The sequence below is a fragment of the Bos taurus genome, chromosome 7 (assembly GCF_002263795.3).
Source record: "Bos taurus isolate L1 Dominette 01449 registration number 42190680 breed Hereford chromosome 7, ARS-UCD2.0, whole genome shotgun sequence".
Lineage (NCBI taxonomy): Eukaryota > Metazoa > Chordata > Mammalia > Artiodactyla > Bovidae > Bos > Bos taurus.
In genome coordinates, this window is record NC_037334.1 from 37,206,168 (window position 1) to 37,219,769 (window position 13,602).

Genomic DNA, 13,602 nt, shown 5'->3' on the forward strand with positions numbered 1-13,602 from the left:
AAAAGCATTTATTAAATGGTTTCCAATTATAGCACCTGGAAGAGTCCTGGAGTAATAATAATGTAGGCAAACTCATGCCTTCACAGAGCAGAGCACATGAGTAAGAAAGATGGCATCAAAAGTATAAATAGTTAGCTGAACAATCTGGATATATAGAAGATGATAAGACAGCTGCCATGTACAAGCCAAGGACTCACTCAAGCAGGAGAGTGGATTTTAGGGCAGTAAGATGAAGGCAGAGAGCAAGAAGTGTCAATGGATTAATAATGAAGAAGGGCATAGAGAAAATTGTCCATATTTCAGTTTGGACAAGAGAAGGGGTAAAGTAATAAAGAAAACAGGCAAAAGATGTATAGGCAACCAGAGACCCATTTAGCCCTGTCTCCAAAATGAGACTATGTGCCTGTCAAGAGTTGGAGCAGGGGCTTGTTTGTTAATTTGTTGATTCTAACTCCAAGTATCAGCATATATATAGTATCTATTCATTGTTTCCAGGTGTTCTGTGTGGGTTCTCTTGGTGATTCATTGGTTCATTTACCATTTTATTAGGTACTTACTGTTGGTTAGATTTCCTGCCAGGTGATGTTAAAGCATACAAGACACTGGGCTGGCCCTTCAAGTGAAAATAAGACTGACAAACAGGAAGAAAAATGATACTGCAAGAAGAGAATCAGAGTCCTCATGGGTGGGGCAGGAGTAACCTTTCAAGTGTCCAGAGAAAGAAGAGCCAGCTTCGGAAGCAGCTGCCGTTGTGGAAATTGTTCTACGCAATTTCTAAGAGTTGTTCAAGCCAGCTTTTTAAAATGAGTTTAAGGTGTACATTTCAGTTTTACACTTTATTCTAAGTGGTATCCAGATAACAATAACAACAAATACTTAGATAGCACTTACCGTCTGCCAGGATGTACTTTAGATGCTCTTCAAATGTTCATTGATTGAATCTTCTCACAACCCTGTGATGAGATAAATACTATCTTCAGCCACATTTTAAAGGTGAGGAAACCAAAGAAGAGTTAAGACCCTTGTCCAACCAAGGTCACAGAGATTGGCCATGGTGGAACCAGCACTCACAGTGGGGAGCTGGGCTCCAGAATCCATGTTCATGAGCAATACATTTAAGGCAATATCACACATGGACATGGAATACATCCCAAACACTACTTAAATCAAAGGTGATTGTACAATCAACGGGTCCTAAAAATCCAAGAACTCTGTACTTTGATATGTTACATTGAATTGGTATAGGAATTTGGCTTGATTTAGCAAATATTTATTTAGCTGTGGCGGATTAAGAGATGAGTAAGATGCAGTCACTCTCCTTAAGGAGGTCAATATGTAGTGGGAGACACAGATAAGCAAACAGCTTTTCACAGCGCACTGTGCTAAGTGCTGTAGTAGTATTTCTATTGTGTCAACAAAGCTTGTGGGCTGCTGAAGACGAAGGGATTAATGCTGTCTGCCAGGTTTCACAGAGGCGGTAACCACTGAGCTGAGGCTTCACAGAAGAAAGACTGCACTCAAGTAGGGGGGGGGGCACGCATGGGACAGAGGACCTTCCAGGGACGGCTGTGCAGAGAGCTGATAAGGAATGATCATAAAACGGTATCATCGCAGTCCCTAAATTCTGCTTTGGCCTCGCCAGTCCTTTTCCTCAAGATCTCTCAGGGTATATGTGCACAATAAAGGCAAAATCAGGCCAGCTAATATTTCCTACTTAGTTTCCTGACTCCCCTTCCCCGCATCTTAGTAAAAACTCTGAGAAGCTGAGACCCATGGAAAATGCCTTTAAGTCAGAATGGCTGAAACGCCCTAGAATCGCAACACAGCAGAGAAGGCCTGCTTTACTTCACCCCAAACCCAAAGTGTCTGTCTCATGACTCTGGCTGGAGAAAAAGTCAATCCTGAATATAGTGCAGAGTAAAAGGAGCCAGACACAGAGAGCGGGACACAAGGACTTGGGTGGTGGGAGACACACAGAGAGGGGAGCCTCCCAGGCCTTCAACAACTCCAGCCAAGGAAGGGGAAGCCGGGGATGCAGGAAGGAACGGGAGAGAGAACCGGGCTGCGGCAGGGAGTGGCCTCCGTGCCCGTGTCCACTCCTGCCTTGTGAGAGCCTCCCAAGTGTTCACAATACATGCACTGCTGCTTTTATTTTATTTTTTAAATAGAGTGTACTAAACTCTTCAGCCACTGGCAGTTCTTATTAGGGACTGATGAGAGCACCCACTCCTCCCTAGAAGGAGAATGAGGGTAGTGAGGGGGAGGCTGTGAGAGCAACACATCACATCACACGGAGGCCTCAGGTCCCACCGTGGGTTCAGGGAATGGGTCTAACCACACTGTGCAGAGCATCCAGCTCATGGGGAAGAGTTAAAGCAATGAGGTCACGTCCCTCTGACAGACTCAGTTTCTCCATGTGAAAGTGAAAGACATTGTTTTGGCATCTCAGTCGGCAGCACTGATTTCTGACATCCTAACAATTTCTGCTCACAGCTGGGGTGACAGAGAAGGCTTAAAGCACGGGATTTCCCTTCCCACCCCTGTGGCCACAGACTTGTTACAGACCTCCCCAGCCCTCTTGAGAGAGAGACCTCAGTAAGATGGCAGTGATGCCTGCCCCGCAGGGTGGGTGGGATGAGTCAATGAGAGAAGGTCAAGGGCCTCACCAGGAGCCTGGCCCACGAAACTCACTGGTGGTTCCTCTATGAGGACCATCCTTGCCCGCCTATTCTATGGGCATGGACATAATTAATGTTATTTATCATAGGATCAGGGCAGGATTGAAAACTAACTCCATGTATTTTGAAGCAAAATGAGTTTAATACAGGGACCGAGGGGTTTATAAAACCACTGAAAAGAGTGAGAGATGTCTAGAGCAACCCAGAAACCTAGCATGGGGCCTGCTAACTCAAAGGCACAACTAGAGCCACAGCCCAGAGTCTAATCTGAAGCCCCTAGTGCAGCAGGAAGCAGGAAAATGGACATGAGGAGCAGCACTCAGAGATGAGACACGAGATCAAGAAGGGGCCACGACCCACACTGCTTCTTGACAACCAGTTAAGAGGGGATCAGAAGTCAATGCAGGAAACCCACGGTCTGGCTGGTCATTAAGACAGTGGGGATCCAAAGGAAGCCCAGCTCTCTTCTTCCAAATTTCCTGGGAGAACTTCTTAAGTGGAACTTAACTTTTAGGCAGACTTTTAGCTGCAAGGGAGGCTGAGAAATATAGTTTCAAAGTAGACAACCATGTGCCAAGCCAAAACTCTGATTATAAAAGAAGGAACACAACTGTGGAATTCAGTACACAATGGGAGGATGAGACATGTGAGAGCGGAGAAGAATATCACTGAAGACCCAGGGCAAAGAAAGAGGAATCAGCAAGAACAACTGGGTAACTGCTACAGAGTAGGGTAAGAAGGACTCTATAAAGCAAGCTAGAAACCAGATATCTGACATTGCCTAGAAGCTAAAATAGAGACCACTTCTGACTTTCCACATTTCCCCGCTTTAGAACAATGAAAACTTATGATCCTTTCTTAAATGTTCCTCTTCCCCTGAAATCCCCAAATCCCGTTTAAAGTCTCATTAACATGTCACTCTTAGATAAAACCTCATTGACTGAGTCAGAAGAAAAACAGAGATCCCCTCCTCAAAAACCTGCTCCACACGGAGCCAGTTCCAACAAAGCCGTATATGTTATCTACTTAGGTTCAATTAATGCACAAAGGAGGGATTAATAGTTACCTGTCACTAGGTTTTATGAATTTCTCTTTTAAATGCACATTTATTGTTATTGTTAGTAGTAGAAGTAATAGTAGTAGTATTCAAGCTGTACTCCTTAAATCAAGAAGGCATTTACTAATTGAGCAGCAGGAGAGAAAGCAGACAACAGGTGATAATTACACATTTATCAGAAAACATTTTATATCTCAAAGTGCAGCCTCTGATGGCTGCAGCCAATTTCTCTGCTCATGCCCAGGGTGCAGGGAAGGGTTCTAGTTCTTTACTGTAAAAACAGGGTGGCAGAAACTAACAAAATAGACAGTATTGTTTTGTTTTGTTTTTGCACTCATGTCCCTAGACAGAAGCATGCATTTCTCACATTTGCTTTCTCAAGGCCTTTATTGTCTGAGCTTCCTGTTAAAAAAATCAAGCTAGTGATAGCAGACCCATGCTATCCCATCAGAATACTGAAAGCTGTGTATTACAGTACCAGGCAGAGAAGTGAGGGCCAGACAACAGGCATAATAGGAAAATATTAACACCCAAAGAAATCGATAGTAAGCGGCAGGCCATCACCACTGCAGAGCCCAGGCTACGTCTACAAAACAAAGACACCAGTATCATTGACAGAGCTTCACAAGCAAGAAAACCAAAGAGGCTGAGGGGACACAGAGATGATAGAAAGAGGCTGACGAAAGCCAGCTTTGTCCCTCCCAGCTCAGCCAGGGCGCTTACCGGGTCTCTCTAATTTAAATCAAGTCTGCATCACTAGACACAAGCTTAGCTTGGACACTGAAAGAACAGTTTTGAGCGAAACTGTGTGAACAAAGAAAGCTGGATCCATCAAACAGATAAACATGTTCAGAGTCTTTGATCTATTTTTTGTGCATGCTCTGTGTGCATTATCAACCATAACATCTATTGATAACTCCCTTCTTTGCCGGAGCAGAAGGGGCAAGAAGAGAATGTCTTTCGGAAGCACAGAAGATGAACTTTAGGGTTGGTCCTTAAGGGCTTTCTAGACTCCCTTGACCCTTCAACGCATTTAAGAGGTAGCAGTCAAGAGAAAGATCAGCAAGCAGATAAACAAACAAGGTTAAGGATGAGTGATTCTTCTGCTGGGCCTTGAACATGTACCAACAGAGAAATTATGCTGGAATATTTCCAAATCATTAGACAGTGCATTTCGAAAGATGTAGATACAGAGCACAGATACATAACCTCCACTCACATTAAACCGTGTGCTAGAGAAGGCAGGCTATCACTTGCAGAGAGATTGATCTGAAAGTCTCCATCAAGGTAATTACTCCAAGAAAAGAAAAATCCACCTTACCCCTATCCTCCTGCCTGGAACCGATGTCAAACCTTTTAAGAGACAGAGGACACATCTTAATCACATGGAGAAGATGGAATAGTATTTAGAAATATACACACTTAACTGAAGTCACAAAGTAGGAAACTCTAAGGTAATTCAAGTAAAACAAAATACCTTTGCCTTAAGATCTATATAAATAAAAATATAAAACTTTACGGGAGGACATAAAAGAAGACGCACCCCACTGAAATAAATGGAGAGATATGCCATATTGCTAGGTAGGAAGACTCAATGTTGTAACAAAAAATGCCAATTCTTTCTAAATTAATCTATAAATTCACTGCAATCTCAAGCAAAATCCCAAGAGTTCCTTTCATAGAACTGACTAGCTGATTCTCTAGATGTCTAAGAGAAAATGTACCAGAGGAATACAAAATATTTTTAATTAATTAAATGTGTGACTGCATGCTCAGTGATGTCCAACTATTTGCAACCCCATGGACTGTTACAAATGGAGCCTGCCAGGCTCCTCTATCCGTGGAATTTTCCAGGCAAGAACACTGGAGTGGGTTGCCATTTCCTCCTCCAGGGGATCTTCTCAACCCAAGGATCAATCTTGCATCTCCTGCACTGGCAGGTAGATTCTTTACCACTGGGCCACCTGGGAAGCCCTAATTAATTAAAATAAGCAATGCAGGAGACCCCGATTCGATTCCTGGGTCAGGAAGATCCCCTGGAGAAGGGACAGGCTACCCACTCCAGTATTCTTGGGCTTCCCTGGTGGTTCAGATGGTAAAGAAGCCGCCTGCAATGTGGGAGACCTGGGTTCGATCCCTGGATTGGGAAGAGCCCCTGGAGGAGGGCATAGTTACCCACTCCAGTATTCTTGCCTGGAGAATCCCCATGGACAGAGGAGCCTGGTGGGCTACAGTCCTTGGGGGCACAAAGAGCCAGACACAATTGAGGACTAAGCACACACACACATGCTAATTAAAACAGTGCATAATTAGCACAGGAAAGTCACCTAGAACAATGAATTAGAATAATGTAAGGAATATCTGCTGAATATGTGTATATGGGGTTTTATTTTAAATTAATTGGGAAAAGAGACTAAATGGTATAAATACAATTTAATACCCATCTAGAAAATACAGGACCAATCCCTACTTCATAACATATAAGTTCCAAATGAATTTTAAAAACCAATTAGACATTATCAGAAAAGCACAGAAGGCACAAAATTTGGAAGAAAAAAATAAATTGACAAGTATAACTATGTAAATCATTAAAAAATACTGTAAAATAAGAAAGACAAGGAAGAGACCAGAAGAAAATATCTGGAACATGTAACAGAAGAAGGGATAATATTCACAATGTATGAATATATCGTACAAATTAGTAAGAAAAAAGAGGGAGAGCACTATAGTCAAATGGGCTTCCCAGCTGGCTCAGTGGTAAAGATCCAGCTGCCGATGCAGCAGATACAGGAGACGTGGGTTGGATCGCTGGGTGGGAAAGATCCCCTGAAGGAGAAAATGGCAACCCACTCTAGTATTCTCGCCTGGAAAATCCCATGGACAGAGGAGCTTGGTGGGCTGTAGTCCATGGGGTGGCAAAGAGTCAGACATGACTTAGCGATTGGGCACACACATGCATGCAGTATAGTCAAATGGACAAAAAGCCTGAAAGTCAACCACAGCAAACACCAGGGAAAGAAGCTCCCTTGGCTCCTCTCTTACTCCCCACCTCACATACAAATCATCATCAAGTTCTCTTCCTCCAGCCCCAGCACCGCTACTCTAGTTCACACTCGCAGCAACTCTCTCCCTTCTACCATGACAGCCTCTCATTTAACCCCCGTGAATCTATGCTCCTTCCAATCAGTCTCCACACTGAAGCTGGGCTGAGCTTGACGAAACATGTGCCACCTTCGTGCCTGAATCCCAGCATCCATTACTTCAGGGCCGAGAGCCAAGACCTCCCCGGCATCTACTCTGCCCCACAAAGTCTGGCTTCTTACCCACCGCTTACTTTCTCAGTGTGCATGCTCCTTCCTATCACAAAGGCTCCAATCAAGCTACTCAGCTGCTCTGGATCCCTCCTTCCCCCTCATCCCCATCTTATTTGAAATCTAAACTCAGTATCATCACTTCCCCAGTGAAACCTTTTCTGACATCCTAGATTAAGCCCTCGTTCCCTAATAAATGGTCTTCTATATATACCTCTTCTTTATGGTACTTGTCACATTTGAAGTACTATATTCAGTTACATGATCCTTTAATTAATGTCTCTCTCCTGCAGTAGGCTGTAAGCTCCATGAGGGGAGGGACTACATGTGTTTTCATTCATCATGGTATGCCACGGCCTAGAACTTAATAGGTGTTTGGCAAATAATGTTGACTCAATCGATTTTCACACACACAAAAATGTATTTACATAGATGGGTGTCTGTGATTTATGTTTGTGTCATATATAAAGTGCTAGAACAACACTGTAAATCAACTATACTTCAGTTTTTTTTTTTTTAAGGGCTGGAAAAGTAAGCATTACGTTTTAGCAGATTTTTCCACTGGCAATTTTTAGGGATTTTTTTTTTTTAACCTCATTTGAACTTTCAATAGTATCTACTGGACTTCTCTGGTGGCTCAGATGGTAAAGAATCTGCCAGCAATGCAGGAGACCTGGGTTCGATCCCTGGGTTAGGAAGATCCCCTGAAGAAGGGAATGGCAACCCACTCCAGTATTCTTGCCTGGAGAATTCCATGGATAGAGGAGCCTGGTGGGCTACAGTTCATGCGGTCACAGAGACATGACTGAATGACTCACACACATACTGCAGTTAGAGGCTAAGAACATTAAGTTATTGCCATTTGGAAAAGACATCCTTAAAGGTAAAAATTAAAGCTCTATCACTATATAGCAGCTGGGAAACTTTAAAATACACTAAACTTGAGATAATGATGACTGTATTCCTTTATTTTTTACTTTATGTTAGATGGCCAAAGAGCCACTTGTCCAGCAACTCAAACATCTACACCTGCAGAGTTTTCAGGCCACTGGATCATTTACTAGCGTGGCTTCATTTCTGTGACTTAAGTTTTTGCCCACACTTGTTGTTGTTGTTGTTTTGCTATTGTTATTATTAGGCTTTTTTAATTCAGTGAATCCACTTTAATTACTTACTGCAAATACCACCCACTTACCTGGCAAAAGAGACTTCTCATTCTGTTTGAAAAAGCGGCCTAATTAGCAATACTGCCAACAAGAAACAAGAAGGAAGAGGGTGGAACAGGCGTTGGGAAGAATAAGAGAAAGGAGTTTGAACAGTCGAAGGAAGGGGCTCTAGAAAGGCAAAGACCACCCTGATTTCTGAGTGACTGGCAGGTCTCTGGAAGACGATAGGTCTCAAATAATTGCCAGGTGGAACCAGGAAAGATGTTAATTGACTTCCATGAGTACAGCCTCTTTTCACCTTTGCAGAGTTACTCAGGGTAATTGCAAGGCAGCTGTGGGCTACCCTCTTCTGAATCCATCTCTATAGGATCCCAGCAAGGGAATGGGTTGTGACAGATGAGAGTTAATGAAATGAGAAATTTCAAATTAAACGTTTTAGACTTTGTCTTCAGCCTTTGTAGGATTTCATTCCCCTTGAAACACTGAGCACTGTCAGGCACTGGACCACATTTTGACAAAATTAAACCCATGGACCAGTTTTAAACCTTGGAGAACCCTTAGAAATCCAAACATTTGCTCTGATTTTTAGAGCTATTATGAAATTATTACAAATTTCACCCCCAAAATTAATAATAAGTGACACTCCATGAGCATAATTACATTGTTCATCTTTCCATAATCCATAATTCCTCTGCGTGTAATAACATGTGAGCAGGCCTTCTTGTAACCCAGCTGCTTCACATAATTGCTTGCTGTCCTACTGAGAAAAACTTTTAATAAATGACACATTAAGCAAAAGAGTGCAACTCTGTTCTCATAGCTACAAAATCAGAAATGGTTTTCCCCTAGAATTGAATCCAATGATTGTCTCTCCCTTTTTACAACAGCATTGGGTGGCTGAGGAGGAGAGAAGATTCAAGTATTTCACTTAGAACCCCCACAGTTCTTTATCATACTACCAGGACTTTGCCACTAATTGAAGAAATATATAACATGTGTCTTTCCTTCAGCGGCTCTTATTTCCTTAATAGACTTTTTTTTTAGCAACTTTAAGAAATGTTTCCCTTTGAAATACAGCATCGCATAATGGGCCCCATCTGGAATGGCAACTTTGCACACAAACTAAAAAACTGGAAGATGAAAAACTCTTTTTTTTTTTTGTCTTTGTCTAGAGTGAATAATTGCAATTAACTACTGCAATCTCTATATGTTACTACCATAGAAAATGAGCAAGATTTCCCAATGACTAGGGACTTGAAATTTTGAAAGGGCTGATATCCAATGAGATAATCTAGTAAATTTTATTTATTCAAACTGGAAGCATTTTGCTTTCTGTTTAGTTCCATTTTACCTTCATTTTTTTTTTTTTTTTGATAGTTTGACTTTTCAAAAAACATCCATTTGGAATAACATCTGAACTTTCTAATCTCCTTCTTCAAATTTGAATGAATTACTTACTGAAATACAATCATTTTTCTTTAAGTCAACATAGCATGCAGAATTTCAAGGGAAAAAAATGACCTCTGAAATTTTGTATCCTAGTGCTGGGAAAAATGAAGAGCTGAATAAATAAGGGGAAGGATTCAAGACTTATGGAAGGAAAATATTATATTAAAACAGCACTGCTGAATCTCTTCATTCAGGAACAGTTTCCTAGGTCTGCACTCAAAGAAGCATGAGAAGTCCAGGCATAATTTAAAACACTGAACACTCCCGTAATGCATGAAAGCTGGGGCTCAACAATGGAAGGCTATGTATTAAAACCAAAGATGAGGGTTGCAAGGAAGCTGTAGATATATAATGAGGTGATTATTATCTTAAAAGCAAATCGAAAAGGGATTCCTATAGTCCTGTGTGGGAAAGGGCCCCAAATTTCTAATTATGTCAGTGGGATAAAATGCTAGTTGCGTTAAGTGAAATCCTTCATCCCAGCTTTGGCAGATACTCAAAGTTAGGGTCACATTGCTGCCACTTCAACACAATTTGTGTTTGCTTTGTCTTTCTCTGCCACCAGTGGGACCAACTCTGGAGGATTGTTTCAGGCTTAAGCAGCCAGTTCAACCCTTTCCTTTAGTTCTATGTTATGACATGATTCCAAATCAACTGTTTTTTAATCCATTTTTGGCAGACTTTTGTCCCCCAAGAAATTAAGGCAAGGTATGTTCCTTGGCAAATGAAAAAAAGAGGGTTAGTTCTAATTAAAAACAGAACAGGAAACTGACTCAAAAGCATCAGGTTATGAATTCTCCCTGTCATTCTATCTGAAGTCCTTTGTAAACCTAGGCATCATCCATGACAACCAGAATAAGAAGTCTTCTCATTCTTCCTGAGCATTTCTATCAAACAGTCTTGGGACTGCTGACTGCTGAAATGTAAATCCTATTACAATGCCCTAATGTAGAAATAGCAAATGTCTTCCAAGATAAAACAACGAGTTCTAAGCTCAAGAAGCAGTAAAAGGAAACTATCAGTATTTTCAGACCTCAAAGGACTATGTATCTTTTGAAGATAATGACATTTTGGACACAAAAATAACTACTTTACAACAGAAATCTCTGATATCCAATCTGCCTCTGTCAACATATGTTTAGAGCCAATGCCTGCTGCTTATTTCATTAAATCACTATAAATCTGGGATTGGACTCACCATACTGTTACACTGTAATGCCTTTTTCTAAAGCGTAATGTTCCCCATAAGTGTTTACTTTCATTCTTTATTCTAGCCCTCTAACTTATTCCCCTATTTAAGACAATTATCCATGACAATAAGAATTGCCTGATGGTGTAATTTTGTAATCCAGGAATATACGGGATCATGCAAAAGTTTTACAGTTAACTTCAGGAGATGAGATCAAAGACTCAGCCATAACACTCTGCAACTGAACAAACAGCCATCACCCCAGAAATAAGGTAATAAGTACCTTGGCAACATGGAAGGCTTAACATGTAAAAAATTCCTTCATCTGTGTGTGGCTGGGATCCTCCCAAGATGTTGTCCAGCTGCCAGAATCCACAGGCCAAAATATTACCTTTCCCAAAACAAGGGGTGGATCCCAAAGGGTTCCTTTGAAGACATAGATATTATCCCTTGAGGGTGACCTGCCAAGTCATTCAAACTCAAGTTCCCACTTAACAGAGGTGACCCCCAGTAAAAGTAATGCTCCAGAGCGTGCTTTCAGGATAGGTAAAACCAGAATCTCTGTAATTAACATTTGTCAATGTTTCCTTGGAGAAGAAAAGAATTAGATAAATACACTCTGAATTTTCATAACAGAAAGTGGAACTGGTCTGATTTCTGCCCACCCACCCACCGCATAAACAACTGAGAAACAGGGCACCATTAGTAAGCTCCCCGTGGGCTTGATTAAAGGCACGCTGCACTTCTCCTAAAACCTCATATCATGACACACTTTCCGGCAAACCCTGAACCCTGTCATTACCCTCCTTAGTTCAACAACACTCAGAAACCTTGGTCCGCAGGACGTTGTCATGTTTCACAAAGGGCCACACTGTGTCTCCAATTCCTACTCTCTTCGTGGCTCATTTATATGCTCTGCGTGTGCATTTTGATTTTCAGAACATGACTCATGCCACTTAAGTTTCTCTGCGAACCTACAAATGCAGACAAGGAGTAATGGGTTGGCTGATTAGAAGTGAAAGAAGATGTCCTTCATCCCCCGGACAATATGACTTTTTAAAGAAAGCGCTAAGTGACTTCCTGGCTGACCTAGATCAATAGGATGTGACATTTGAGAAAGGACAGGAATCGTGGGTGTTCTCCTTACATTATTTTTAGACAGATGATCATTTTTTTTTTTTCAAACAGAAATAAAGCTTTTTTTTTTCCCGCTTTTCTCTCAATAGAATAGCAGAGCAACATAGGATGTCAGAGCTCAGCTAGATCTTCAAGACAATTGTGTCCAATCTAAAGCTTTCATAAGTGACCTATTTAAAGTTATAGTCAAAACATATTGGACACATCTTTAAAAAAAAAAAAAGAACATACGGGGCATGATTTTGTTATCAGTGTTCAGCCCTGATGGGGTCAAGGATTTAGGTAATATGTAAATATTTTACACTTTTGGAAGGAGATGAAGATAATTTGTTCTCTGGATTCACTTAGGAAGATGTTTTCATTGTTTGAAAGAGCGCCATGTGGAAGAGGGGAGCCCCACCCACCATCAGGGCTGGGAGGGGGGGTGTCCTGCTTGAGATGAGGAAAGGAAATTTGTTATCTGACTCCCCTAAGGGCTTAGGGGGAAAAGGAAATGGCAACCCACTCCAGTAATTTGCCTGGAGAATCCCACAGACAGAGGAGCCTGGCAGGCTACAGTCCATGGGGTCGGACACGACTTAGCGACTAAACCACCACCACCAAGGGGTTATAGATGTGGGGTGTCCAGAGGTAGATGGAAGTGAGGAGGGGGAGGAAAAACAGGGCTTCAAAAACAAGCTCTCAATCTCCCCTGAAAAGAGGTGGTTACTTCAGACAACGCCTCCTGAGCTGATTCACACTGTCTTCACTGTGGCCATGTGAACTCAGTCCCCCTGCACACCCACCGCACTCTCACCCAAGCCAGCAAAATCTACTGGCATATCTGGGATGGATAATGATTGCTGAGATCAGTGAGGAGCTGAGTTTCTCAGTGCTGCCCAGATTAAGCAGCAAACAGACTTCCTGTAAGATATGGAAACCCAAGGACAGAGGAACCAGAGGAAACCTGGGGAGCCTGCAGAAATCTTGCAGGCTTAGGATGACTGGGGCCACCCCTGCTGCAAAGCTGGAGATGGAGGGAAACAGATCCGATCTAGACAACGAGAGAAATTCCAGCTACTTCTAGATTATACTTTTTTGCTCTCTCAACATTTACACAGCATGTATGTATTTCTTACATGCATATTTTGTATACATTCTTGCCTGGAGAATCCCAGGGACAGGGGAGCCTGGTGGGCTGCCGTCTATGGGGTCGCACAGAGTCAGACACGACTGAAGCGACTTAGCAGCAGCAGCAGCAGGTGTGAGTCTCTACATGTCTAAGAGAAAAAATTGGGGGTAGTATATGACCCCAAATATGAGCTCACTGCTCTATTTCATTTTCTTCCCCCTGGCTAGGAGAGTCACCAATTTTAGACAAATCTGCTAAAACTTGGGTGAAAATCCTGGGCCCTGCAGAGAGAACTTGGCTTGTCGTCAACAGCCCTGACTGTCCTGGACTGGAATGCTCTGATGTCATAGCAGTCATAAAACTCTTTGTTCTTTTATTGTTTTGACGTGTGTTTTTATGCCTTTCAAGGGACTTCCACATCTATGAGGCCATCTCATACTGATGACATTCCTGCGAGATAGACGGACAGGTATTATTGTAACTCGGTCACTCTCCTGCCGTTGG

General features: G+C 42.1%; 1 long non-coding RNA gene across 1 annotated transcript in view; it reads right to left on the bottom strand.

Annotated features, from left to right (window-relative positions):
• Positions 1-890: 890 nt before the first annotated feature.
• LOC104969151 (uncharacterized) overlaps positions 891-13,602 on the bottom strand; it is a 30,099-nt gene continuing 17,387 nt past the window's right edge. The window contains exon 5 of the long non-coding RNA XR_003035746.2: positions 891-953. This is a non-coding gene — a long non-coding RNA (uncharacterized lncRNA). The remainder of the gene's footprint in view (positions 954-13,602) is intronic.